General features: G+C 42.3%; 1 protein-coding gene across 5 annotated transcripts in view; it reads right to left on the reverse strand.

Annotated features, from left to right (window-relative positions):
- tead1a (TEA domain family member 1a) overlaps nt 1-27,191 on the reverse strand; it is a 216,796-nt gene that overhangs the window by 78,876 nt on the left and 110,729 nt on the right. Inside the window, exon 1 of one of the 5 annotated variants that reach the window (XM_080190058.1) lies at nt 25,142-25,163. The exons of the other annotated variants lie outside the window; for them this stretch is intronic. The gene's annotated coding sequence lies outside the window, so the exon portion shown is untranslated. Of the gene's footprint in view, nt 1-25,141; nt 25,164-27,191 lie in introns of those variants that run through there. 5 annotated transcript variants of the gene reach the window in all.

Genomic DNA, 27,191 nt, shown 5'->3' on the forward strand with positions numbered 1-27,191 from the left:
CCTTAGCGTGTCCCAAAGTACATTGCAGTCACTAGGAGCTTTTTGTTAAAGTTTAGTCATTTTTGTGATGCACAAAACACAGCAATTAGCGTATGCACGGCAAATTCCCATGTGTGAAGAACGACTTGCGTTTATATGGTGCCTTTATATTAATGGAATATCCCAAAGTGTCTCAGAAGAGGGTTATAAAACAGTGTGACACCGAGCCACCTAAATAGATATTCGGTCAGGTGACCAAAAGCTTGGTCAGAATTTTAAAAAGTGTCTTAAAGGAGGCAAACGAGATAGAGACAGTGAACTGTAGAGAGGGAATTCCAGAGTTTGGGGCCAAGCACAGTTGCACAAAGAAAGTCTCCAGGCATGCAGGCTTTCTGAAGAAATCATTGATCAAATCGAGAGGGTATTTCAGTGTTGATGAGCAGGTTTCACATTTCAAGCAAGCACTTCTGTACAGATCAAACATTCTGTCAAGAAACTGCCACTCATCAATTTATGTTAAAGTCTGAGAGGCAGTTCAAGTTATAGAGGGGAAAAGTGAACCTCAATAGGCAGTTTGAGACTATTACGGCTCACACTATGCTCCGTCAAAGACAGAATTTACATTAATGTAGCCTCTTTCACTACCAAAAAGCACTTTCGAAATACATCACTGATGTAATGTAGGAAACATAGCAGCTAATTTGTACACCACAAGCCCCCACAAACAGTAATGTGATGGGGACCAAATAATCTCTTTTAGTGATGTCGATTGAAGAACCAACATTAGCCAAGACTCTTGGGAGAACACCCTGGCTCTTCTTTGAAATAATACTGAGAGAGCATAAGGAGTCTTGTTGCAATATCTGAGGTGATAAACACTTGTTTCCAACCTCCCATCTATTGACTCTGTCTATGCTTCCTACTACCTCAGAAAAGCAGCCAGCATTATCAAGGGCCCCATGCACAGCGGACATTCTCACTTCCATCATCTTCCGTCGGGTAAAAGATATAAATGTCTGAGGTCACGCAGCAACCGACGCAGGAACAGCTTCTTCCCTGCTGCCATCTAGCTTTCGAATAGACTTACCGTATATTTAGCTGATCTTTCTCTGCATGCAATGCCTGTATCGTGATATTCTGCATCCTCTCCTTTCCTTCTACTCTATGTACTCTATGAACAGTATGTTTTGTCTTGTATAGCACGCAAGAAACAGAAGTTTTCACTGTATACCAACACATGACAATAATAAATCAAATGTCTGCACTGGAAGTGTCAGAAGCTAGAAGAAAGGAACTAGGAAGAGCAAGGATAGCAAAGAGGGAGGAAAGGGCTCAATTCTCAACTATGGCCTGTTTTGAAGTTGGGTGATGGGGTCTCATAATAGTTCAACTTACTAAAGCAAGATAAAACACATTTGCAAACACTTCATTACGCAAGGTTTTGAGAGAATGGGATCTCAGCTGCACTGGAATTCTGATGAAAGGTCATCAACGTGATACGGTAACCCATGTTTCTTCCACATGTGCCTGACCTGCTGAGTATTTCTCATACATTTGGCTTTTGTACCCTATTTTAGTCCATTATCTCTCATCTTAAAGTGCTAATGAGAAACTTTACGGTGTTTGAACCGGCAGCATTATACTTGTCTCTGCTATCCTTTCCTCCTTCCTTTGTCTATGCCCTTATCTCTTTTCCTCTAACCTCTTTGAAAGTACCTTCTTGGTAGCAAGTTTGGAACAGACATCAACACATTGTACTCAGTCTAAAAATGAATTGGATGGAATAGCTTTAGGCAAAGACTGTCAGTTCTGTTGCTGTGCACTCGAGAGTTCAGTTCGATCTCTAATACCTTCAAGAAATGAGACGCAGCAATTTACCTTCCATGTAAAAATCTAGCAGAAAATTAGTTTAATCTTTAATGTCTACACTTAATACATGACAGAACAACAAAGAAAAGCTCAAGATCCCTTCAGATATGGACTAAGCAAAACAGCCAACAGTGGACAAAGGCACAGCTGTGTGAAGGATGGGGGAAGTTGGTGAATTGCGCAGTGGGGGGTACAAACACGCGAAGAGAAAAGCACGTGGTGAAAACACAACCTATGCTGCAGGCCACGGGGAAAAAATGAATAAAGTTTAATATGTCGGGGAGAGAGGAAATGGACATCGCGGGAGTTATGGCAGCTTGATCCTTTATCGTCATACGGTCTCATGGACTTCAACAATCATGCTGGGTAGGAAGTACAGTGATTAGTGTCAGCACTCTAAGGACCATGGTTCAAGCAATTCAAGCTGCACTCCAATAGCGTGAGCACATAATCCATGTCAACACTCTCAGAGCAAAACCAAAGGAGTACAACACTGTTGGAGGTACCACCTTCCAAGTGGGATATTAAATCAGGCCCTATCCACCCTCTCAGATAGGCATTATAGATCCCTTCTTCGATATTTTGAGGAGCAGGTTAGGTGCTAACGCCAACGTCCTGAGCCCATGTTTATATGTCAAACAACATTACAAAAGACTTACCTGGTCATTATCACATTGCTGTCTATGGGATCTCATGTGCAAACTGGCTGTTGCATTTCATACATTAAAACAGTGACTACATTTCAAAAAGCATTTAATTGGCTGTAAAGCACTCTGACGTCCTGAGGTCACAAAAGGTGCTAGAGAAATATAAATCCTTTTCCACTTGGAAGCATGCTGCTTCACCACCATGAACTCCTTCGTAGCCCTCTGGACCTACATCCCTCAATTATCTCCATCTCTGTGTGTCTAACTTCTAAGTGTCAGCTTGGCTGAGTTGATAGCATTCAGGCAAGATCATAGGTTCATGGCTTGTAGTCACAATCGAGGGTGAATTATTGAACAGCTGCATAATCAAGAACTCTGTATTCAACTCAGAAGAAAACTGATGTCCTTGTCACCATTGATCTGTTGATCAGCAAGCCAAATACCTAGGTATTTACCTTCTTCTAGTTTTATAGTGTTCAAATTAATTTTCCGAACAATGACTACATTTCATAAGTAAATGTGTTAGCTGAGACATTCTTCAAGATGCCCTGGGGGTGCAGCAGATGCAGATAAATGCAACATCGTTCTTTCCTTTAAAAGATTCTTTATAATCTGCTCTTTCCCTCCATCCTTTTCGTGCATTCAATTCTTACTGCCCAGTGATGCACTCAGATTCGCTCTGCCTGTGATGATAATTACTGAACTTAGACACCTTTAGAAACGATTAGGTAGGCAGTCTTACTTTGGCGTTAGTGAATGGTTTAGAATGTAGAATGACATGATGTTTGTTGGGGAGGATGGATGGTAAATGATGAGTCAGCTAATATCCAAACATGTTAAGCTTTAATTTCCTCAAGGCTTTATTAAAGCACGGTGAATGCCTCTTGCGACAATAAACAAATTTCTGAAATGTTTAACTAACTGGCAAAAGTTCACATTCACATCCTGCTGTAATTCACATTACAGCGTGATAACATACTGCAAAGCACAGCACAGCGTTATAATGAACGGGAACACGTGCACACGTATGCATACAGGATCCAAAATATAATCATTGAGATTTCAGTGCTTTCAGGCGTGAAGACAGCTGACCATCCACAGCCTCTCCATTCAAGAAGAAAGGACAAAACAGATTTGTTTTTATATAGCATCTTTCATTAAGTCAGGATATCCCAAAGCAGTTTGCAGAAAGTATTTCTGACAAGTTATCACTGTTGGCATGTAGGAACAGGACAGGCAATTTCTGTACAGCAAGCTCCTAGAAATAGCAATGAGCTGATGACCAGATTTTAGTGATGTTGGTTGAAGGGTATATTTGTCAGGACATAAGGGAAAATTCCCCTGCTCTTCTTCAAATAGTCCTGAGATCTTGTATCATTACCTCAAACAATTTCAACTTACCTAGATTTAGCGGTTACTCACAGTTCCTCATTGCTTAAAGATCATCTTACACTCATGAAAGGGTCTTCTTGTCCCAAACAATGAGACAACATCAATTACTGCAAAGTTGTGGATTTCATTGAAAACAGAATAGTAAAGTGGTTGAATCATAGAACTGAACAACACAGAAGGAGGTTATTCTGACATTGTGCCTGTGCCAGCTCTTGGAATGAGCTACCAATTAGCCTCACTCATCTGTTCCTTTCCCATAGCCCTACAAAGTTTTATTGTTCAACACCTCATCATAGAATGCCTACATAACAGGAGGCGGCTATTCGGCCCATTGAGTCTTCAACAGCTCTCCATCAGGGCATCATAGTCAGGCCCAGGCCCAGCCTATCCCCATAATTCCACGCATTTACTCCACTAATCCCCCTAACATACAAATCTTGGGACAATAGAGACCAATCCACCTAACCTGCACATATTTGAACAGTGGGAAGAAACTGGAGCACCTAGGAGGAAACCCACACACACGGAGAACATACAAACTCCAACAGTGACCCAAGGCTGAAATCGAACCCAAGTCACTAATGCTCTAAGGCAATAGTGCTAATCACTGTGCTACTCATAATTTTGAGCACTTTCTACCAAATCTCCCTTTATCCTTCTCTGCTCTGAGAACAAACTCAGCTTTTCCAGTCTCTCCACATAATTGAAATCCCTCATGCTCAGATACCATTCGAGTAAATCCCCACTGCAACCAATGGCTTAACATATTGCCTAAAGAGTGGTCACTTGTGCCCACACAATATCCCAGTGCTCCAATGTGCTTATACGCTTTAACATAACTTTCTTTGCTTTTGTCCTCTATCCCTCCATTAATAAAGCCAATGATCCCATGATATAATAGCCTGCTCAAACTGTCCTAACATCTTCAAAGATTTATGCAATTGTGCCCGCCTATGTCTTGCTGAAGCTTGTTACTGTCTTTCTAATAGGTCATCTACAATTTCAACTTAGAAAAATGAAGGAATCCAACCCCTCAAGCCTATTTTGCCATTCAACGAGATCACAACACTTCAAATGGTGACTTCTACATATTCTGAAATCTGGGATAACGGATTAAAAAAAAGGAAAAAATGTGTTGAAAAGTTCCCTGGGGTTGTAGCTTTTTCCAAAAGGAGTTGCTGAAAGTGTTGCTGCATGGCTTGCGAGAGGCAGTGCAATATGGAGTCACACACATTTTTGAGAAGAGCTATTGAGTTTCACCGCACAAAGTGAATTATCTCCCTCCCTCACGCAAGAGGAACTTGCATGAAAAAAGTCACATACAATCCAGGCTAGGGTACACATATCGACGGCCACTGGAATCAGTTACTCTTCACATTCACAAGATGCGAAGCACAGAAAACACACGCGGGTGCTCCACAGAGATTAAACAGCATCCAAAAGTCAGAGTAGTTCATTCAGGAAAGTGACAGCACGAGGTCAGAACACAGTTTTAAAGGAGACCTTTGAGGGTAGTGAAATATCAAGTGGACGGAGGCCCAGGGAAGAAACTCCAGAGCATAGATCAGAAACTTGCATTGGACTAGTCAAGAATGGAAATAAAGTTCGGAAGACTTTGAATGCATCAGTAGCACTCACTGTGTACAATCATAAAATCAATGCAACGAAAGGGGGTGAGAAACTGAGGTTAACAATGGCACAGCAGTGATATCTTAAAAATGTTTGATATAACAGATCAAAGGTTTCACTGTAACATTAAACGGGGCTTTATTAATTTTTTAAAACACAGTTTTTAACCTGTCAGTGGTATTTGACTTCAAATCAACCATAACCACATCAATCCAAGTTTAAACATATTAAGAGAAATCTCTGGATCAATACAATCCATTCCCTGACATTTGCGGTCAGACAGGAAGCAGATGGAATTAAGACGGGGCAGTTAAGATGACTGCTTATGGCAGCAAACATTAATGTCAGCAAATGAGGGTTTACAAGATATAGGAAAAATTAAATGGGCTTCTGGGACAGAACTGCAAGACCATATGACTTTTCAGATGTCAGCGAGGAGTGCTGAAATCAGCCTCAGCAAAATCAGGACGTAGAAAAGTAAAGTAACCAGTTGTGGCAATTACAGTTTTTCTTTATACACACACACACACACACGCGCGCACGCTGAACAGGGAAATAATGGGAGTAGGATAAACAAGGAGGGAAACAAAGAAAGGAAAAGAGAAAAACAAACCAACATGCACAGAATTTGCATTTCCACCATGCCTTTCATGTTTCAAAACATTTTAGAGCCAATGAAGTGTAGTCAACTGTTGTAATATAGGAGATGTGACAACCAATTTGCACTGCAACCTACAAACAGCAATATAACAAATTAGTAGATGGTCTTTTTTTTAAGAAAGGAAGTGCTTCTTTATGTTTACCTGAGACAACAGACTCAAGCTGATGTCTCATCCAAAAGGCTGCAACTCCAAGGGAGCAACACTTCATTAGCCTGGATTAAGTGCTCTAGTCTCTACAACAGGACTTGAATCCACAGTCTTGGCAAAAGGAGTGGGAGTGATACCCACTGAGCCACAGCCGACAGACAGCTCGCGGCATTGTGATAGTGCAGGAGCGAACACCACTAAAGGACACAATGAAAAGATAAAATCACCAGCTACAACTACTGGAAATTTTAAGAATAAGTCTGGAAAAGCACAATCATTTCTAGCTTGCTGTGATGATCAGCCTCGCTCAAAAAGATATCAACTATGCTCTAGCCTCCTTCCACCCTATCAGCACATCCTTTTATTCCTTTCTCTCTCTCGTGTTTATTCAGTTTCCTCTTAAATGCTCACCTCAACTTTTTGTGACAGCGAGTTCCATATTTTCATATTCCATATGTTTTCATATTTTCTCCCAAGTAAAAAGAAGTTTCTCCTGAATTCCCTATTGGATTTATTAGTGAATACCTGATTTTTATCTCTCTTTTATTATTTAAGGACATACCTTCCCTGTGCCTACACTTTAATGCTCCTTAACAATTTAAAAACCTCTGACAGGTCACTCATCAGCCCCCTCTTTTCCAGAGAAAATTACTAATAAAATTGCAGGACAAATCCAATTTCGTCAACTACTGCCCAAAGTCAAGTGATGCAAGATGTCATTTACTCAGCAATAACCTGCACATCGCTGCTCAGTTTGAGTTCTGCCAGGACAACTCAGCTCCAGGCCTCTTTCAGCCTTGGTCCAAACATAGACAAAAGAGCTGAATTCCAAAAATGAAATAAGAGTAACTGCCTGTGACATCAAGGCAGCATTTGACCAAGTGTGGTATTAAGGAGCCCTAGTAATACAGAAGTCAATGGAAATCAGGGGGAAAACTCTCCACTACTTGGAGTCACACCTTGCACAAAAGAACATGGCTGTGACTGTTGGAGGTCAGTCATCTTAGCCTCAGGACATCGCTGCAGGGATCCTTCAGGGTAGAGTCTGGGACCCAACAATCAATGACTTAGCTTCTATTATAAGGTCAGAAGTGGCTATATTTGCTGATGATTGCACAGCGTTCCGCACTATCCACAATTCCTCTGATACTGAAGCAGCATGCAGCTAAACCTGGGCAGCATTCAGGCTTAGGCTAATAAGTGGTAAGAAACATTCACCCTACACACAACAGTAAATGACCATCTCCAACGAGAAAATTTGGGCATCATCCCTTGACATTCAATGGCACTACCATCACTGAAACCTTCACCATCAATATTCTGGGGATTACCATTGACCAGATAGATACTTAATAGGACTAGCCATATAAATATTGTTACTCATACGCAGGCCAGAGGAAGGGAATTCTGTGGCAAAGTAAATCATTACCTGACCCCCGAAAGCCTGTCCATCATCTAGAAAGCAGAAGTCAAGGAGTGTGATGGACTGTTCTCCCTTTGATGGGATGAGTGCAACTCCAACAGCATTCAAGAAGCTTAATGCCCTCCAGGACAAAGCAGCTCACTTGATTAGCGCCGCAAACTTTGAAGTCAGAAAAATTGATGTTGTGTATTAGGTTATTTGGCTACTAATCCAGAAAGGTAGATCTAATAATTTGGAAAACTTTGTTCAAATCCAATAATCCAAGTTTAAGAATTTGAGTTCATTTCCCCACCCCCCATCTGGGAACAAAAAAGCAGATATCAGTAGAAATAGCCATGAAGCTGAGTGATCATAATGTATTTTGTGAAGGAAACCTGCTGCCTTGCCTGGTTTGGCCAGTATGAAACTTCAAACTGACATCTGAAGTAACCGAGCCAGCAACTCTCAGCATCAAGTTGCAATGTGAGTAATTCAGAATGGACAACAAATGCCTTTTCAGTGATAATCATATTTTGAGATTGAACGCAGGGAAACTTCAGTACAAATAGACTCTGATGTCGCAGATCTTTTGGTGTAATCCAGATTAAACTCTTGTTAGTTGATTTAATTAATGAACAGTTATCTTGTAGTTGGGAAACAATGCGAGCTTTCATGACTGCACCAGAATGTCTACTGCGTCACGGAGTGATTAGATTTTTCCTCACCTCCTGAGTGCCCCTCTGTCCCATCACTGCGGAGACAACAACCAAAGTAGGGAGGGGGTGTATTGATAATTACTGATGCTTTACAGCGCAGGAATTGACCCGAAATGTTCCATGCTGATATTCATGCTCCACACAAGCCTCCTCTCACCCTTATTTTATCTCACAATCAGCATACCCCTTGCTTCTTTTCCCCCTCATATGTACCTAGCGTCCCTTTAAATATATCTGTGCTATTCACCTCAAGCATTTGTTATGATTGGGTGTTCTACATTCTAACCATTCTGGGTAAAGAAGCTTTTTTCCGAGTTCCCTAATGGAATCATAAATGGGCCATCATCTCTTCAAGGCCTCCAATTTTGCCCTCCCTTACAAGCGCAAGCATGTTCTCTACATCCACCCTGACACTCTCTTTTGTCATCAGTCTCTGAGTAAAGGATATATTTGACTTTTCAAAATGCAACTTGCTTAATAAAAGTTGAATTCAAGTCTAACATGCGTAATCATAAACAGTCAAAGGTCTGAAGGAAACTGACTGGAATCAAACTGAGAATCACTGTAGCACCTGAAGCATCAAGTTCAATGATTAATACAAATATAATTATCATCTGTGTCAGGCAATACTTTGCATAGAAATATTAAACTGTTTTGGTAACGTCACCAATAGGATTATCATGGGACCTTATCCAGATTTACAATTCCCAAGTTGGAATGAATGTATTTTTTGTATTCTTTCATAGGATGAGAGTGTCACTGGCAAGGCCAGCATTTACTGCTCATCCATTACTGTTCAAGAAGATGGTGTCAAACCCGTTTATTGAACCATGATTGTGCATCAGGGCAGGTGTACCCCACACCGCTGCTTTTAAGGGAGTTCCAGGTTTGTGAATCAGCAGCAGTGAGGGAACGGCAGAATAACTCCAAGACAGCAAATAAAAGTAAAATACTGCAGACACCGGGAATCTGAAATAAGAACACAAAAACAAATGCCGGAAAAGCTCAGCAGGTCTGATCGTACCTGTGGAGAGAGAAACAGTGTTGACATTTCAGAGTTCTGAAGAAGAGTCATACAGACTTAAAAAGCTAAGTCTTGTTTCTCTCCTCACAGATACTGTCAGACATGCTTGGTTTTTCCAGTATCTTCTATTCTTAAGTCCAAGTCACGATGGTGTCAGACTCCTTTTCTTATTTTTTTCATGGGATGTGGGGAAGGCCGGTATTTGTCGGCATCCCTAATTGCCCTTGAGGGGGTGATGGTGAGCTGCCACCTTGAACTACGGCAGTCCCTGTGGTGCAGCTGGGGAGGGAGTTCCAGGGTTTTAATCCGCTAGTGAAGGAATGGCAAGAATCACTGTAGGAGCAGAAGGACTAAGTTCAAAGATTAAAACAAATATAATTAACATTCATTTGGGCAATACATTAATATTAAACTGTTTGATGATGTCACAATGGGTTTATCACCAGGCCTTATCTTGATTAGTTCCAAGTCGAGAGTTCACAGAATCATTGAATCCCAATAATACAGAAGGAGGCCATTAAACCCAGTGAGTCCCGTAACCCCAAATATTTAACCTGCTAATCCCCCTGACACTGTTGATTTAGCCTGGCCAATCCATCTAACCCACACATCTTTGGCCTGTGGGAGGAAACCGGAGCACCTGGAGGAAACCCATGCAGACACGGGGAGAACATGCAAACTCCACACAGACAATGACTCATGCCAGGAATCGAACCAGGGTCCCTAGCCCTGTGAGGCAGCAGTGCTAACCACAGTGCCACCGTGTACCCATAATGGTGAGAGACTTGGAAGGTCAGAGGCGATTAGCAGGGTAGATATGTGGGGTTACAGGGATAGGGCCTGGGTGGGATTGTTGTCAGTGCAGGCTCGATGGGCCAAATAGCCTACTTCTGCTCTGTAGAGAGATTCTATGATACTGCATAATTTCTTCTGATCACACCTTTGGACCTTTTGCAAATTATCTTATTTAGCCAGCTTGGGTAGGATAGGTCAGAAGCTACCTGTATGATTCTATGGTTAATGGCTCTGAAATCTGTGGCCTTGTCTTGAAAATTACCCTTACATTTTATAACGGTTGCAATTTCTATCTGCGCATTAGTCAATGAAACAGATTCTGTCAGCACATACTCCATTTTAAATGAGTTTCAAAGTTCGGAAAAAAGACTACTTCCCTACCAACAAAAAGGAAATCACAAATCAGAGTTAAGGTGCAGCTCGAATACAATAATTTCATCACTGTAGTACCTTTCAAAACTGATCAGAGATCTTACGTGGCCAGCATTTCCTGGTCGATTTAGACAGTCACTTGGGACCAATTAATAGCATCCGCCAAAGCCTGAATCACTATCAATTAGATGGAACTAACTATATCATCAACCATATTACTACAGAACAAGTCTATTGTGTTGCAATGTGTCTTGTAGGAGACCAAGATCAAATGGATCAGCACTGACTCAAGTCAAATGCCAGAACAATTTCAGCGAATAATGACAGGACTAATATCAAAGCTATTACTAGGACCCAAAGGAATCACAGGCAAACAGCGTTAATGGGCTAAGAATGGAGTAAATCCACTGGATCAAAATCAATAATTTCTTGATTTTTAGAACTTGTGCTTCACTGTACTTCGATGAAAACATTTTGCATTTATATGGCGCCTTCAAATAATAATAGAATATCCCAAGGTGCTTCACAGGAGAATTACCAAACAAAATGTGATGCTGAGCCACAGAGTGATTTTAGGGAAGATTACCAAAAAGCTTGGTCAAAATAGTAAGTTTTAAGAAGCGTCTAAAAGGAGAGTGTAGTGGAAAGTTGGAAAGACAGATGGACTTCAGGGGGAATTACAAAGTTTAGGGGTCAGGCGATGAAGGCTTGGCTGCCAGAGATGGAGTGATTAAAATCGGAGAGGAGCAAGAGGTTGGAACTGAAGGAGCTCCGATACCTTGGAGTTTTGGAGGAGGTTTCATGATCAGGGAGAGATTTGAAAACAAGGTTGAGAAAGTCAAAATCAAGATATAGCTTAACTGTGAGCAACTGTAGATTGCTGTGGGGGCGGGGGGGCGGGGGGGGGTGTACTAATGGAACAAAATGATTCTAGCCAATTAGACGATCCCATTCCAAGCCAATTAATACTGCCTGCTTGTAATTCCTTTGGGACTTAGAAATAACTTTGGTACTAGTTCCATCATCATTTTCTGAATTTGAAATGGATTATGGAAAATAGGACATCAATAGCCAAAAAAATAATAAAAAGCAGAAACAGGCTTTTAACTATTATTTTCCTTCCCCCACACCTCAGTCACCAACCTCCCCACCCCCCCAATCCTAAACCATTCAAATGAAGAATGGAACTGAGAACATCATAAATCTTGCAGTTTATCGAGCAAAAAAAAATTGTGACGTTTAATGTGAACGAACAATAAACAAAACATGACTACTGTTTAAATTTCATTTACAAACACTTCCTCACTAATTTTTAAATTTTGGGAAGAGTTTTCTAAGACTTACTTTTTTGGCATGAAAAGCATTATTTATCCCAGGTTGGGTCAATTTTTGATCTAAAGCTAAAATGACAGAAAGAGGGAAGAAACTTTCCACATCTTTCACAACACTGGATATTCAAAAGAATTTCACAGCCAATGAAGTCCAGTCCTCTTAGTAATGTAGGGAAATGAGGCAAACAAGGAAACAAGATCTCACATGCAACAACGCGATTAACAACCAGATAATCTGATATTGGTTGAAGAATCCTTTTTTTAATCTTAATTCATTGGATATGGACACTCTGGCAAAGCGAGGATTTATTACCCAATCCTGATTGCCCCTGAAAAGGAGGCAGTGAGCCATCTACTTGAACACGGCTAACTAGTTTGTTAGGCCATTTGAGGGCTGTTAAAGGTCAACCTTGTTGTTAGTGAACCAGAGGAGTTTTTAACGATGATCCAGTGATTTCATGGTCACTATAACTCTCACTAGTTTTTTTAGACCAGATATATATACACACACATACAACTCATTGAATTCAATTCCCCAGCTACCATGGTGGGATTTGAGCTGGGTGGCCCTCTGGATTACTAGCCCACTAACATATTCTCTATGCAATTATAAACCTCATGAGAGTCTGCCAATCTTTGAAATAGTGCTGAGAGATCTTTTATATCCATTGAGGGGACAGAAAGGCAGCTCAATTTGTAATCTCATCTGAAAACATGAAATTATTTCTGATTCTGTCAGCAATCTGGCTGGGCATGAATTATTCTGAAGGCAGTCTCAAGTTAGGTATCTAATGGGCATTAGTGCAAATCAAAGTTGTTCGTAGTTGACACCAAAGTTGTTCGTAGCAGATAGGATGAGATGAAGTAGACTGGAAGGAGACTTGTGTGGAGCAGAAACACCAGCACAGAGCAAATAGGTCACCTTCTTGAACACCTTCACGCTATGTGGTGCAGATGCACCCAAAATACTGCTAAGGACGGAGTTCCAGGATTTCGACTTGGTGCTAGTGAAGGGGCGACGGTATAGTTCCAAGTCAGGAAAATGTGGAGCTCGCGAGAGGCACTTGAAGGTGATGGTCTTCCCATGCATCTGGTGCCCTTGGCCTTCCAGCTGGAAGAAGCCACGAGGTTAATTGGGTTCGATTTGTCCTACTTGTTGTAGACAGGTCAAACCTGGAGAATGCTCCAGACAAGTCGAGTAGATGCCAGTCTTGGAGCTGCGCTGGAACCGCTTAGCTAGAGGTGTGGTTATCAGAAATGTCATATCAAGGAAAAAAAAGAGTGATAAGATGAGGATAATCTGAGACTGGGCGGAGTTCAAGTAGCTGAATCAATCCTGCAGTGAGCTCAGGTCAGAAGTGTCCTGGTCCTACACTTGCATTCCAATTCCCCATTTTTAGGAGCATAAAGTATGTTTGTTCTTTCAAAAAAATAAACCAACAAAAGCAAATCTTCAAAAGAAAGAGTAAGAAATTAAAAGCAACTTCATATTTACATATACAACAAACTCGAGGCTCTGAGGATGTCCCACATCACTTCTGAAGTAGACTCTGGTGTAATGATGGCAAACAGTGTGATCAAATGGTGCACAAAGAACAAGGAGATGGCTGGCCATAAGAACATTAGAACATAAGAAATAGGAGCAGGAGTAGGCCATCTAGCCCTTCGAGTCTGCCCCGCCATTCAATAAGATCATGGCTGATCTGTTGTGGCTCAGTTCCACATTCCCGCCCTCTCCCCATAACCCTTAATCCCCTTGCCTATCAAAAACCTATCAACCCGCGTCTTAAAAATATTGAGCGAGGTAGCCTCCACCACTTCAACGGGCAGAGAATTCCAGAGATTCACCACCCTTTGAGTGAAGAAGTTCCTCCTCAACTCCGTTCTAAACCGCCCCCCCTTTGTCCTGAGGCTGTGCCCTCTAGTCCTACTGTCCTTTCTGAGCGGGAAGAGCCTCTCCACCTCTATCCCATCCATCCCATTCAACATCTTATACGTCTCAATGAGATCTCCCCTCATTCTTCTAAACTCTAACGCGTACAAGCCTAGTTTGTTCAGCCTCTCCTCATAGTTCAACCCCCTCAACTCCAGAATCAGCCTAGTAAACCTCCTCTGCACTCCCTCCAAGGCCAAAATATCCTTGCGTAAGTGCGGCGACCAAAACTGCACACAGTACTCCAGCTGCAGCAAGACCTCCCTACTTTTATATTCAATCTCCTTCGCTATGAAGGCCAGCATCCCATTCGCCTTCTTGGCCACCTGCTACACCTGCAGGCTGGGTTTTTGCGACTCATGCACAAGGACCCCGAGGTCCCACTGCACCGTCGCATGCTGCAGTTTTTCGCCACGTAAGTAATAGTCCTTCCTACCATTATTCCTACCAAAGTGGACAACCTCACATTTGCCAACATTAAATTCCATTTGCCATTTCCTGGCCCATTCGCCCAGCCTATCTAGATCCTTCTGCAGACTCTCCACACCCTCTACACAATTTGCCTTTCCACCAATCTTGGTGTCATCAGCAAATTTCGACACCATACACTTGGTTCCCTCCTCCAGATCATCTATATAAACGGTGAATAGCTGAGGCCCCAGCACAGACCCCCTGGGGCACTCCACTAGTCACCAACCGCCAATCCGAATAGCACCCATTAACCCCCACTCTCTGCCTCCTATTTGACAGCCAATCCTCTATCCACACTAACACCCTACCCCCAACTCCATGCCCCCTGACCTTCTGCAATAATCTCATGAGGCACCTTGTCAAACGCCTTCTGAAAATCAAGAAAGACCACATCCACCGGCTCTCCTCTATCCACCGCCCTAGACACATCCTCATAGAACTCCAATAAATTCGTCAGACACGACTTCCCCTTAATGAAACCGTGCTGCGTCTGCTCTACCAAACAATTCTCCTCAAGATGCCTCGCTATTTTCTCCTTGATCACGGATTCTAACATTTTTCCTACAACAGACGTTAAACTAACCGGCCTATAATTCCCCGCCTTTTGCCTGCCACCCTTCTTAAACAACGGCGTAACATTAGCCGTTTTCCAATCTTCCGGCACTTCCCCGGAATCCAGCGACGTTTGGAAAATAATCACCAAGGCATCCACTATCACCTCCGCCATTTCCTTCAGAACCTTTGGATGCATTCCATCCGGTCCTGGGGACTTGTCCACAATCAGTCCCTTCAGTCTGTCGAGCACCGCCTCTCTAGTAGCAATAATGTCATTCAGGCCCTCCACTCCTACCATCTTTCCATCGCTAACACCTGGCAAATTATTCACGTCCTCCTCCGTGAAGACCGAAACAAAAAGGTTATTCAGGGCCACAGCCATTTCCCCATCCCCTACCACTAAGTCGCCCCTCTCATCCTCTAAGGGTCCAACGTTCACCCTAGCCAGCCTCTTCCTTTTTATGTATTTATAGGAATTGGCGAATGTTGATTGGGGGAGTGTGTTGGAAGGTAGGTCTGCTGAGGAACAGTGGAGGATCTTAAAGGAGATCTTTCTTGGTGCTCAGCAGAAATTTATTCCGATGGTTAAAAAGGATCGGAGGAAGAGAGGTAATCAGCCATGGATAACGAAGGAGGTGAAGGAAAGTGTTAAATTAAAAGCGGATGCGTTTAGAGTAGCTAAGAGTAGTGGGCGAGAAGAGGATTGGGAGAGGTTTAAATGTCAACAAAGAATGACAAAGAAATTGATAAAGGAGGGTAGGATAAACTATGAAGCTGGGCTAGCGCTTAATATAAAAGGACCAATTAAACTAGACTATGATTTCAGAAATGTTAACTGCGGGACAGATGTTGGCCAGAATACATTTGCACTTTGAATAGCGCTCTTAGATCTCCTACACTGATCCGAGAGAGCACACAGGGCATCTCATCTGAAAGGCAGTAACCTCGAACAGTATAGTACTCTTCCAGTACTGCATCGAGAACGCCAGTCTAATTTAATCTCATGTCTTTGGCATGGGGCTTGAATCCACAACCTTCTGACTCTTGAAACAGGAGCACTGCCCACTGAATCGTGGCTTGACACCAAAAGTAAATGAGGATCCGAAAACCAAAAGAGTTCATCCAAATGATGGATAAACACGCTTTCATTTGGCAACTCAGGCTCTCTGATAGGCTTGAATGCAAATGCTTTTTTGGTCGACATTCTTAATTGGAGCAGCAAAAACGATTCCCACTTTATTTCAGTGCATTGTGTAAAGAGTTTCAACAGGAAGTCAAAGGGAGAGAAAGCACAAGATTTCTTGCACTCCACATGTGCAATAAAACCATGATTCCCTCCATGATGAAAGTGTTTCTGGTTTCATTAGGTTAGCACACAGCACCTTCCCCTCCACATGTGCTTTTTGCAAGGTTAGGGAAAAAAAGTTTCACAGATTTTTTACAGCACAAAAAGCAGGCCACTTGGCCCAACAGATGCATGTCAATGTTTATATTCCACATGAGCCTCCCTCCCACTCCACTTCATTTAACCCTATGTACATATTTTGCTTCATCTTAATCTGTTAAAGCTATATCAATCATTGACTTGACCCCAGCTGGAGTACCGCATCCAATTCTCAGCACTAAACTTTAGGAAGGATATGAAAAAGGATACAAGGAAGAGATTGAATAGAACATTACCTAGGACGAGCGTGTACAGTTACTAGAGAAGCTGGGCTGCTCTCTTTTAGAGCAAGGAAGGATAAGGAGAGATTTAAAAGAGGTGTATCCAGTTATAAATAGTTTAGAGAAACTATTTCCAGTGGTTGAAAGATCGATAATCAGAGGACACTGATTTAGTGATTCACAAAAGGAACCAACATGAAGAAAGCTTTTTTTCTGCAAAGAGTGGTTAGGATTAGGAATGCACCGTTTGATAGGATGGTGGATAAAGATTCAAGAGCAGCCTTCAAAAGAAAATTGGATAAATACTTAAATGAGAAAAAATTGCCAGGATGGGGGAAAGAGCAGGAGTTTGGGACTAAGTGGAATGCTCTTCAGAAGAGCTGGTGGAAACTTGATAGGCTTGTACAGCTGCTTGTTGTGATGTACTGCTCTATGATGCTGTGAGATATATTCAAGCTCAATTGCTGTATGTGACAGCGAGTTCTGCATTATCACCATTTCCTTGATCAGGAGGTTTCTCCTGGAATTCCCTAGCAAATTTAATGAGTGACGATCTTACATTTCTGACTCTTGGTTAAGAGCGTAGAAAAAACTACAGCACAATACAGGCCCTTCGGCCCACAAAGTTGTGCCGAACATGTCCCTTCCTTAGAGATTACTAGGTTTACTTATAACTCTCTATCTTACTAAGTTTCACATACTTACCTAAAAGTCTCTTAAAAGATCCTATCAAATCCGCCTCCACCACCGTTGCCAGCAGCCCATTCCACACACCCACCACTCAGTGAAAAATTAACCCAGGCACCTCCTCTGTACCTATTCCCCTGCACCTTAAGCCTGTGTTCTCTTGTGACAACCATTTCAGCCCTGGAATGGTACTGGTCATTCCCTCAATAGAAACATTGAAAATAGGAACAGGAATACGCCATTTGGCACTTTGAGCCTGCACCGCCATTCATTGATCATGGCTGATCATCCAACTCAGTAACCTGCTCCTGCTTTACCCCCATATCCTTTGATCCTTTTAGCCCCAAGAGTTATATCTACCTCTTTCTTGAAAACATGCAATGTTTTGGCCTTTACTGCTTTCTGAGGTAGAAAATTCTACAGGCTCACCACTCTGAGATGAAGAGAATTTTCTTCACCCACAATCTTAAATGGTTCACCCTCAGATTGTGAGCCCTGGTTCTGGACCTCCCCATGGAGAAATATCTTTTCCACGCCTATCCTATCAAACCTTCATAATCTTAAAGCTTCAGTCATTTCACCCCTCAAATCTTCTCCTTTCACAGCAGAGACTCAACCTGTTCAACCTTTCTGCATCAGTAAAACCGCTCCAATTCCGGCTTACACTTGGATTTGTTTTTGTTGCACCTAGTTGAAAGTTATGCCAACTACCCTGAATATAAAGTTAAAAGAAAATGTGCATCTTAAAATATTTAAAAGTGCACATTAAACACAAGCTGGGAATGTGCTGTCTTGAATTCATTAAGACAGAAATACAAACAATAGCTCTCAGCATAACTCGTGGAAAGCCATCAATGTTAAGGGTCCATCACTCTCTTGATTTCCGTACAAGTACTGGCAGAATGTAAGCCTGTATGTGCGTCTCTGCCACTAACACAAGACCAATAGAGTGGATCTTTAGCCCAAAAACAAAACACTGCAGATGCAGGAAATCTGAAATAAAGCCAGAAAATATTGCAAATCATCAGCACAGCATCTGTGGAGAGAAACAGTGTTAATGTTTCAGTGCTATAATGCTTTCAGGGGCTGTTGGAGAAGAGACAGTGACCTGAAACATTGGGCTTGATTTTACGGGATGGGGAGGGAGGGATATGCAGGCTTCCTGTTTGCCCCCGGGAATTGTCGTCCGCCACTCAGTGGGAGGAAATCCCCCCTTCAAGAGCTGCCAGCCAACCTGATTGGCCAGCAGCTCTATCTGTCTCAGTAGCACATGAATGGAATAGGGGGCACTGGTGGGACTGCAAGGAGGCCAACGCAAAATTTTGATGGATTGGGAGAGAAGTAGCTTCCAGGCTTTAGGGCAAAAAGGAATTGTACAGCCTAGAGTATAGCATACGGGAGGAGGAGGAGGAGGAGGTGGTTTTGCCCCTGATATACACAGTTCACCCCATAAATGATGTGCCCATCAACATGCGCATCTTTCTGGGGGAGGAGGGGGTCTCCACAATTAATAGAAACATAGGAAATAAGAGCAGTAGGAGGCCATTCGATCCTTCGAGCCTGCTCCGCCATTCATTTTGATCATGGCTGATCAAATTCAATAGCCTGACCCTACCTGATAGAAGTTTACAAAATGTTGAAAGGATTGGATAGGGTGGACTCTCAGAGGCTATTTCCCCGGGTTGAAATGGTCGCTACGAGAGGAAACAGATTTAAGGTGCGGGGAGGGAGGTTCAGAAGTGATGTTAGGGGTAAGTTTTTCACTCAGAGGGTGGTGAGTGAATGGAATCGGCTGCCGTCAGTGGTGGTGGAGGCGAACTCGCTGGGGTCTTTTAAAAGACTTCTGGATGAGTATATGGGGTTTAATGAGATTGAGGGTTATAGATAGGTCTGTAGGTTGGTAGGTTATGTGATCGGCGCAACTTGTGGGCCGAAGGGCCTGTTTGTGCTGTAGTGTTCTATGTTCTATGTTCTTACCTCCATTTCCTTTGATCCCCTTCACCTTGAGTGCTATATTTAATTGCTTCTGAGAACATTTAATGTTTTGGCCTCAAATTACTTTCTGTGGAAGCAAATTCCAAAGGCTGACTACTCTCTGGTTGAAGAAATGCCTCCTCATCTCTGTCCTAAATGTTTACCCTGTATCCTCAGACTGTGACCCCTGGTTCTGGACACCATCGGAACTATCTTTCTTGCATCTACCCTGTCTCGCTCTGGTAGAATTTTTTTAGGTTTCTATGAGTTTCTTCTGAATTCTTTTGAACTCCAGCGAATACAATCCTAACTGACTCAATCTCTCCTCATAGGTCAGTCCCACCATTCCAGGAATCAGTTTCATAAACCTTCACTGCACTCCCTCTGGAGCAAGAACATCCTTCCACAGATAAAGAGATCAAAACTGCACACAATATTCCAGGTGTGGCCTCACCAAGGCCCTGTATACTTGCATCAAGACACCCCTGCCCCTGTCCTTGAACCCTCTTGCTATGAAGGCCAACTTACCATTTGCCAAATGGAAATTTAACATGGCCAATCAGCCTGACCCGCATATCTTTGTACTGTGGGAGGAAACCGGGGCACCCAGAGGAAACCCAGACATGGGAAGTGTGCGCTAACTCCATACAGACAGCAACCCAGGTCGGGAATTGAACTCGAGTCCCTGGTGCTGTGAGGCTGCAGTGATAACCACTGTGCCACCAAGACACCCTCAATGGAGAGATGGAGAGGTGTAAGGGGAAATTTTAGAGCTTAGGGTCTAGATACCCAATGGTGTAGTTGCCAATGGTGGAGCAATTCAAAAAAATGTCAGGACTGTGCATAAGGCCAGAATTGGAGGAGCAGAGATTTCAGAGGTTTGCAGTGCTGGACAATGTGCAAACTGGTATAAAGTGAGGTCAATTATTGCTTGTCTCCAGGTTGTCAGCCGTTTCTCCTGGGAGAGAGCTCACGATTATCTAAGTTGTAATGTTTTTTAAAAATGCACAATTGTGATTGGTCTCTGTTTAGTGAGTTTGACACTTCAACTAACCAGAGGCAAGTACATCTCAGATTTTCCATATGTCACACTGTTAAAGCATTTTATATATTTGGATGATAATGCTATTTGATTATGTACAGAATGCTGTTCAGGTGAATCTTTGTCCCTTCAAATGGCCACAAAGAGCTGTTGTTGTTATTATTAAGTGAATGCACCTTCAAGTCAGGATTTAAATGGCACGCTCTGAATAGACTTTGGACACTGGAAGATATAGGCTGCAGGGCACAAACACTAAAAAAGAGACTTGCATTTATATAATACCTCATGACCATTGTACACCTCAAACTGCTTTACAGGCAATGAAGTATGTGAATACTACAAAGGAGGAAACAGTAGCCAATTTGCATCCAGCAAGCACCCACAAACAGCAACATGCTATTAAACAGATGATCCATTTTGTGATGTTGGTCAAGAGATAAATATTGGTGCAAAACTGGGGATAATCCCTCTGCTCTTTGTCAAAACAGTATCTGTGGGATCATTTGCACCATCTGAGGGAGCAAACAAAACATCAGTTTAGCATCTCATCCGAAGACAGCACCTCTGACAGTGCAGCACACCCTCAGTAGTACACTGTGAGCAACAGCCAGGCTCTTTGTGCTCAAGCCTCCAGAGTGGGACTTGAACCCACAACCTTTAGACTCAGAGACATGAGTGCTAACCACTGAGTCACAGCTGACACATGCTTTTTAAAAGCGTTCTGCATCTGTGTGTAATAAATAAAACATAAACAGGCTGCTTTTTTATGAATACATCGTTGTTCAAAACTAGTCAATTTTTGTTACTTACTGGAAACTGGTGAGAAACAAATCTGCTTCTATTTATCAGGGCCCCTTTTGGCTTGGGTAAGAACATGAAGCATATAGATCAAAAGCAGGAAAGCAAAGTTAAGATACAGATCAGCAGTGATGTAAATGAACAGCACAATGGATCTGAGGTGCAATGGCCTCCTCTTGCTTCTATTTCACTGCAACAAACTCCGGTTGAGGTGAGGATTAAATCCTTTCAACTGCAACAAATGTCTCCTTTTATGCCAAGTCCAGGTTAAACAGAGGCAATATCAGGTTTAAAAAAAAGATAGACACGAGATAGTCAGCCAAATCTGTGACTTCCAGAAGAACAACATCAGTAAAAAGGTAATGTTGCTGTAGTCTCAGACGATCAGAGGTTGCTCTCCTCCTCAAAAGGGGCTGGTGCTGATTTAACCTGAGGCTCGCCACACCTCAAACCTCAAAGGCGAGGTGTAAGGTTGAAGACAGGGCCTTCCTGATTAACCTCACATAAATTGAAGCCGCACTGTTAACGTTACTCCACAGCACAAACCAACCATCCAGCCAACTGAGCTAACCAACCCCCAGGGCAATAGATGGGAACATGTGGGAACACCACTTATGACTTGAAAATATACGGGATCAAAATCCTATAACTCCCTCCAAACAGAACAGTTGGTGCATCTTCTCTGCATGGGTTTATAAAGCATCCACAGCTCTGGAACAGATCACTCTGCCCAATGGTCCACACCGGTATTTGTTTGACACTGGCCTCCTCCCACACGATTAGTAAATTCCACAACTTACCCAGCTTCCCCTTAACACACATCCATGTTATCTGACTCAATTCCACCTCCCCCCCCCCGTGCTTGCAAGTTACCACTTTAAATCATAGATTCTACGACTTAAAGTGGTTCAAGAAGGCAACTCAGGCTAAATGGAAACAAGCAAAGAACATCTTGCTAGCGATGCCAATATCTCAAAAATGAATTAAAAATGTTTTAAGGGAAAGATGCTCTTTCGAAGGGTCAGTACAGTCTTAATGGTACGCGTGTCCTCTTTCTGTACTGTAGGGGTTTTATGGATGATGAAACGACTTTTAAGGTTGACATAAAGATACTTCTTTAACCGTGGACAAGGCCGGAATTCAAGCTAGTTAATATAACAGTAAATCCGGTAGGGAATTCAAGAGAATTTTTTTTTACACTGGGTACTGAAAAGTGGAATGTGTTACAGCAGGAAGACATAGAATGGAGAGGAGATGGGTTAACTGGATAAGCACAAGGAGGGTAATAGAATCATAGAATTCTTACAGTGCAGAAGGAGGCCATCAAGTCTGCACAGTCTCTGACAGGGCATCTTACCCAGGATCATCTTTGGAGAATGGGAGGGAACAGGGGCAACCAGAAGAAACCCACACAAACACGAGGAGAACGTGCAAACTCCAGACAGACACAAGGATATGTTGGTGTACACGATGGCTTATGTCAAGCATAAATACTGCACAGACCAGGTGGGTTAAATGGCCTGTTTCTGCACTGCACATTCCATGTGTTTCTGTGTAAAATGTTTTCAGTAATGAAACAGTTAACTTGCTGGCCTTAAGAGGTACCAGCTGAAAGCACAGTTCAGTACAGCAGGAACTTATGTAAATGGTGTAATCTGAAACCAACCCACGCACTGCCTTGCCGAAGTTTACACTGCAGTTCACTCCCAGACACACCCTAAACGTTTAGTTTCTAAAAAAGCAAAATGGTGGTCAGTGAGACCAGAGTTCGAATTATATTGATTACAGGGATGCACACCTTTTGTGAGACTGATAAAACAACCAGTCATTGTACAATATAAACAAAAGCTTAATCACCAGTGCCAAAGACACCTCCGTTTTTAAAATTAATTGGAGACACAAAAAATACAGTACAACATAAATGACCGGCACAATAGTCTATAAATATTTCAAGAGCTTTCAGCAAATGGCACAATTTCAAATTCTGACATCAAGCCTCATTTACATTGAGGCAGGCGGCATTTGAGAAACCTTCCTTACTCTCCTGGCTCTTCACTTCCTCCTGTTTCCTTTCAGGAGGCAGAATTGTCCAAACATGTAAACTCACTGGGACAACTGTGACAACATGCTACACTTGACTACTTTATAAATCTTGCACACTTTGTCACTCATTTTGCTCAGGTATGGAACTAGAACAAGCAGCTCGGGAAAATCATCAGTTTAGGAGCTACATTTTTGAATCGGCAATCGACACAATGCCAGGAATATATAAGACAGGATGGAAACAATCTTTTGATCTTAATCTTTATAAACTACTGATTAGGTCTCAGCTGGAATTCTGCGCACCACTCTTTAGGGAGGATGTTAAAGCCTCGGAGAGTGCAAAAGAGGCTTGCTGTAATGGCATCAAAGATGAAGGACTTTGATTACATTGGGAGAGTAGAGAAGCTGCGAACCCTCCCCTCAGCACAGAGGATGCCAAGTGGAGATTTAATGGAGGTACTCAAAATCATAAATGGCTTTGACAGAGTAAATAAAGAGAAATGGTGTGGTGTGTCAGAACTAGAGGACACCAACTTAAATTCATTCTCAACAGAACTACAGTTTTCTATTAAGATGCTTTGTAAATTCAAGTACTTTCTTCTTCCAAAATGAGAAACTGGTATGAATCATGCAGCTTTCAATTAACCCAACTCATCCCTTCAAAATAATGTCCTTCAGAACATAGCAAGCATTTGGCCAATGATTTGTGAATATTGAATATCCAATCAAAATGCTGTAAAAATAAAGATGAGGGAGGGGGCTAGTCAGGTTCAGGGTTCCCAGTGCCCTGGTCTCGTAGAACATCTGGATCCCTTTTGCACTCTTTTCTCTCCCTTTCTTCTTCATCCCCACCTGATCATTCAAACACAAACTCTGTGGGACATCCTGAAATCAAGATAGGTGCAATACAGAAACCCAAGTCTTTCTTTCAACCCAAAACAAATTGTGTTTACATGGCACCTTTATTGTAGCAAAGCATCCCAAGGTGCTTCACATGAGTGTTCCCAAACAGAATTTAATATCAAATCACCAAAGGAGATATTAGGACAGGTGGTGAAAAGCTCAGTGGCTTTAAGGAAGTAGGAGTGGTGGAGAGGCAGACCTTGTGCCTGAATTTTTTTGGATGGGGGCGGGGGGGAGAATTGTGATTGCCTCCCTGTCAACTCCAAGTGCCTCACAGCCTTTTCATCTTCAAAGTGGTTGCAGGCAGGATTTCCACTCCTCACCCGGGAGGAAGTCTCACCGTAGAGAGATGCCATCCAATCCGATTGGCTAGTAGTTCTCTAGTTCCTGCAGTGACAGGAACTACAATGTGGGCAGAAGAGACAATGTTTGAAGATGCCTAAGTCCTGGGAATGGAGAACACTGGCAGACAAATGCCTTTAAGCGGCCAATAATAAGACATTTAAGGGCCACAATAGGGGCCTTACCATTCAAAGTCTTAAAATCACAATGTAGTCAGAGCAGGGTGGGAACTCGCAGGAAATGTTATTTCTTTAATTTACATTCTCCCCTCCCTCACCCATAAAAACCCAGGAGTGCAACATTCTAGCCATAGAGATGGAATTAATTCCAGAGCTTAGAGTGCAGGCAGCTGAAGGCAAACAGAAGTTGGCCTCTACCATACAACCAACCTTGACTAAAGGATGGGCTAGACCCATTCGGACACGGACATCACCGAGGGCGTAGTCCATTAGTAGGGAAAGCTGCGGATAAATCATTTCACCAAATCCCCCCGCAAGTGACAAAACACAAATTCAACATACATTGGAGTCAGATGCCAACTGATTTGCAGTCATACATTCGGCTAGTAGGAACCAAGAGGTCTTCCGCATACAGGAAGTATCACACCTTTTCTTTAACCCACATTACAATTCCACAAAGGCTCACTCAAGTGGTTTAAAATCAAACTGAACTGTTTATGCCCAGATCCTGAATGGGACCAATATGGTGAAAATAGTCTGAAAGTGGGCAAATCAACTCATTATGAGTAACTCAAGTTACTTACTAAGCAAATCAAAAGTCCATACCAATCAGTTAATGTGCAACATAAAAATGCAGAATAGTCCGAATCTGGTGTAGTCCACAAGTCCTCAGGGTGAAAATACCACTATTCACGCTAGGCTGAGATAACATTACTGATTTAATAATTCGTTCAGTGGCTCTTCACTTCCATAACTTCTCTTTGTCAAGTTGCAGCAGACAGTATTCCGAACATTCTTGTAGAAATAATTGACAGTACAGCATCAACTAAACTCCCGTTTAGACTAGCCAATAACGAATCATTTTATCTAGATTTTAACCTTTGCCGTCCTACATTGGTGACCACACTTTAGCTACCTAGGTTTAAAGTGCTGGAATTCCCTCCCTAAATCTCTTTACCTCTCTCTCTTCCCTTCAAGAGATTCCTTAAAACCTACGCCTTTGGCAAGCATCTTATGTCATCTGATTGAAGATTTCATGTACCTCTATGTCATATTTCGCTTTATAATGCTTTGGTGAAGCCTTGGAAAGTTTTATTACATACACACAAACACAAGTTGTATGTTAAACCAGAGGTCCGGTCTGTCTGCTCAGGTAGCCATAAAAGACCCCACAACACTATTTTCGCAGGAGAGCTGGAAAGTGGGGCTTCATTCCAGTGCCCTGACGAATATTTATCCCAAGATAAAAATATTTGTGGGAGCTTGCTGTTCGCAAATCTGCTCCCATTTTACTTAAGTTTTAACAATTACTTCATGTCAAAAAATCCTTCACTGGCTGCAACGTGCTTTGAAACTTCTGTGGTCATGAAAGGTGCTATATAAATGTAAATCATTCACACTCGCGATCCCCCTCATTCTCTTGATGAGGGGATGTTGCTATCAATCTCTGATCTAACCCCAGAGTACAGTGCCTCCTTGTCCTTATTCATTAGTAAACACCATGTAGAAAAGTCAGCAGCCTACAGTATGCAGTCAGCTCAAGTCACTATGGTTGCATGTGGCAGTGCAAAAGTGTTGAAATAAGACAATTTATATAATGCCTTTAAGCATCCTGAGAACACTGCATAGGAACACAAGTTAGCTTCTGGGTTTGCTACATTTAAACATTGACTACAGTCAATTAAGTGCCTTTAGAATTGTAGTTACCGTGGTAACATAAGGGAACGAGACAGCCAATTCTCCTCTCCCAGGGGATCACATGGTCTCAGGTGAGGTTTTAGGTCGTGTCTAATGGTGATGTACAAGACTTTGGAGTTTGCGAGACAGGATAGATGGACCCAAGGGTCTTTCTCTGTCCATCGTAATTTGTATGTTTTGTGGCTTTCATTTAAAGTTGTTTTGTTGAAATCTGTAAACACTGGAAAGAACTGCGGCGATATTAATAAATCCAAACTACCAGCAGATTAAGAAATCGTCAGTCACTGAGTGAACAGACCAGATGTGTCACAAAGTAAATTTATGATGAAGTATTCTCACGATTTACTTCAGATCCCAGAGTGGGCCATCAAGACTTTTGCACTCTACTGCCTTCCATTAGACCAGAACTTTGTCTGGATCATCACAGATTTAGCAAACTTATTTTAAATAATTGTTTGAATTACTTAAAATTGATAAAGAAACGGGTCATTCGGCCCAACACCTGTTAATTAGTTGATGGGATAACAGTGTCACTGGCAAGGCTAACATTTACTGTCCATCCCTAGTTGCCCTTAAGATGGTCATGGTGAGCCACCCTATTAAACCGCTGCACTACATGTGGCATAGGTACACTCACAATGCTGCTCATGGAAGGAAGTTGGAGAGGTCTTTGACCCAGTAATGAATGGCAATATAGTTCCATGGGGAGTGTATGACTTTGAGCGGAACCTGTTACTGGGATGGAGGGACTGTGCTTTGGGGAGAATTTGGGGAAACTGGGCCTGTATTCTTTAGTGTTTTGAGGAATGAGAAGTGATTTCATTAAAACTATAAAATATTTAAAGGATAGATGCAAATAAGATGTTTCCTCTGGTTGGACAGTCTAAAACCAGGGGACCCAATCTCAAAATAAGGGGAAAGCCACTTAGGACCAAG

The sequence above is a fragment of the Carcharhinus amblyrhynchos genome, chromosome 6, assembly GCF_965287045.1.
Source record: "Carcharhinus amblyrhynchos chromosome 6, sCarAmb.v2.hapA, whole genome shotgun sequence".
Lineage (NCBI taxonomy): Eukaryota > Metazoa > Chordata > Chondrichthyes > Carcharhiniformes > Carcharhinidae > Carcharhinus > Carcharhinus amblyrhynchos.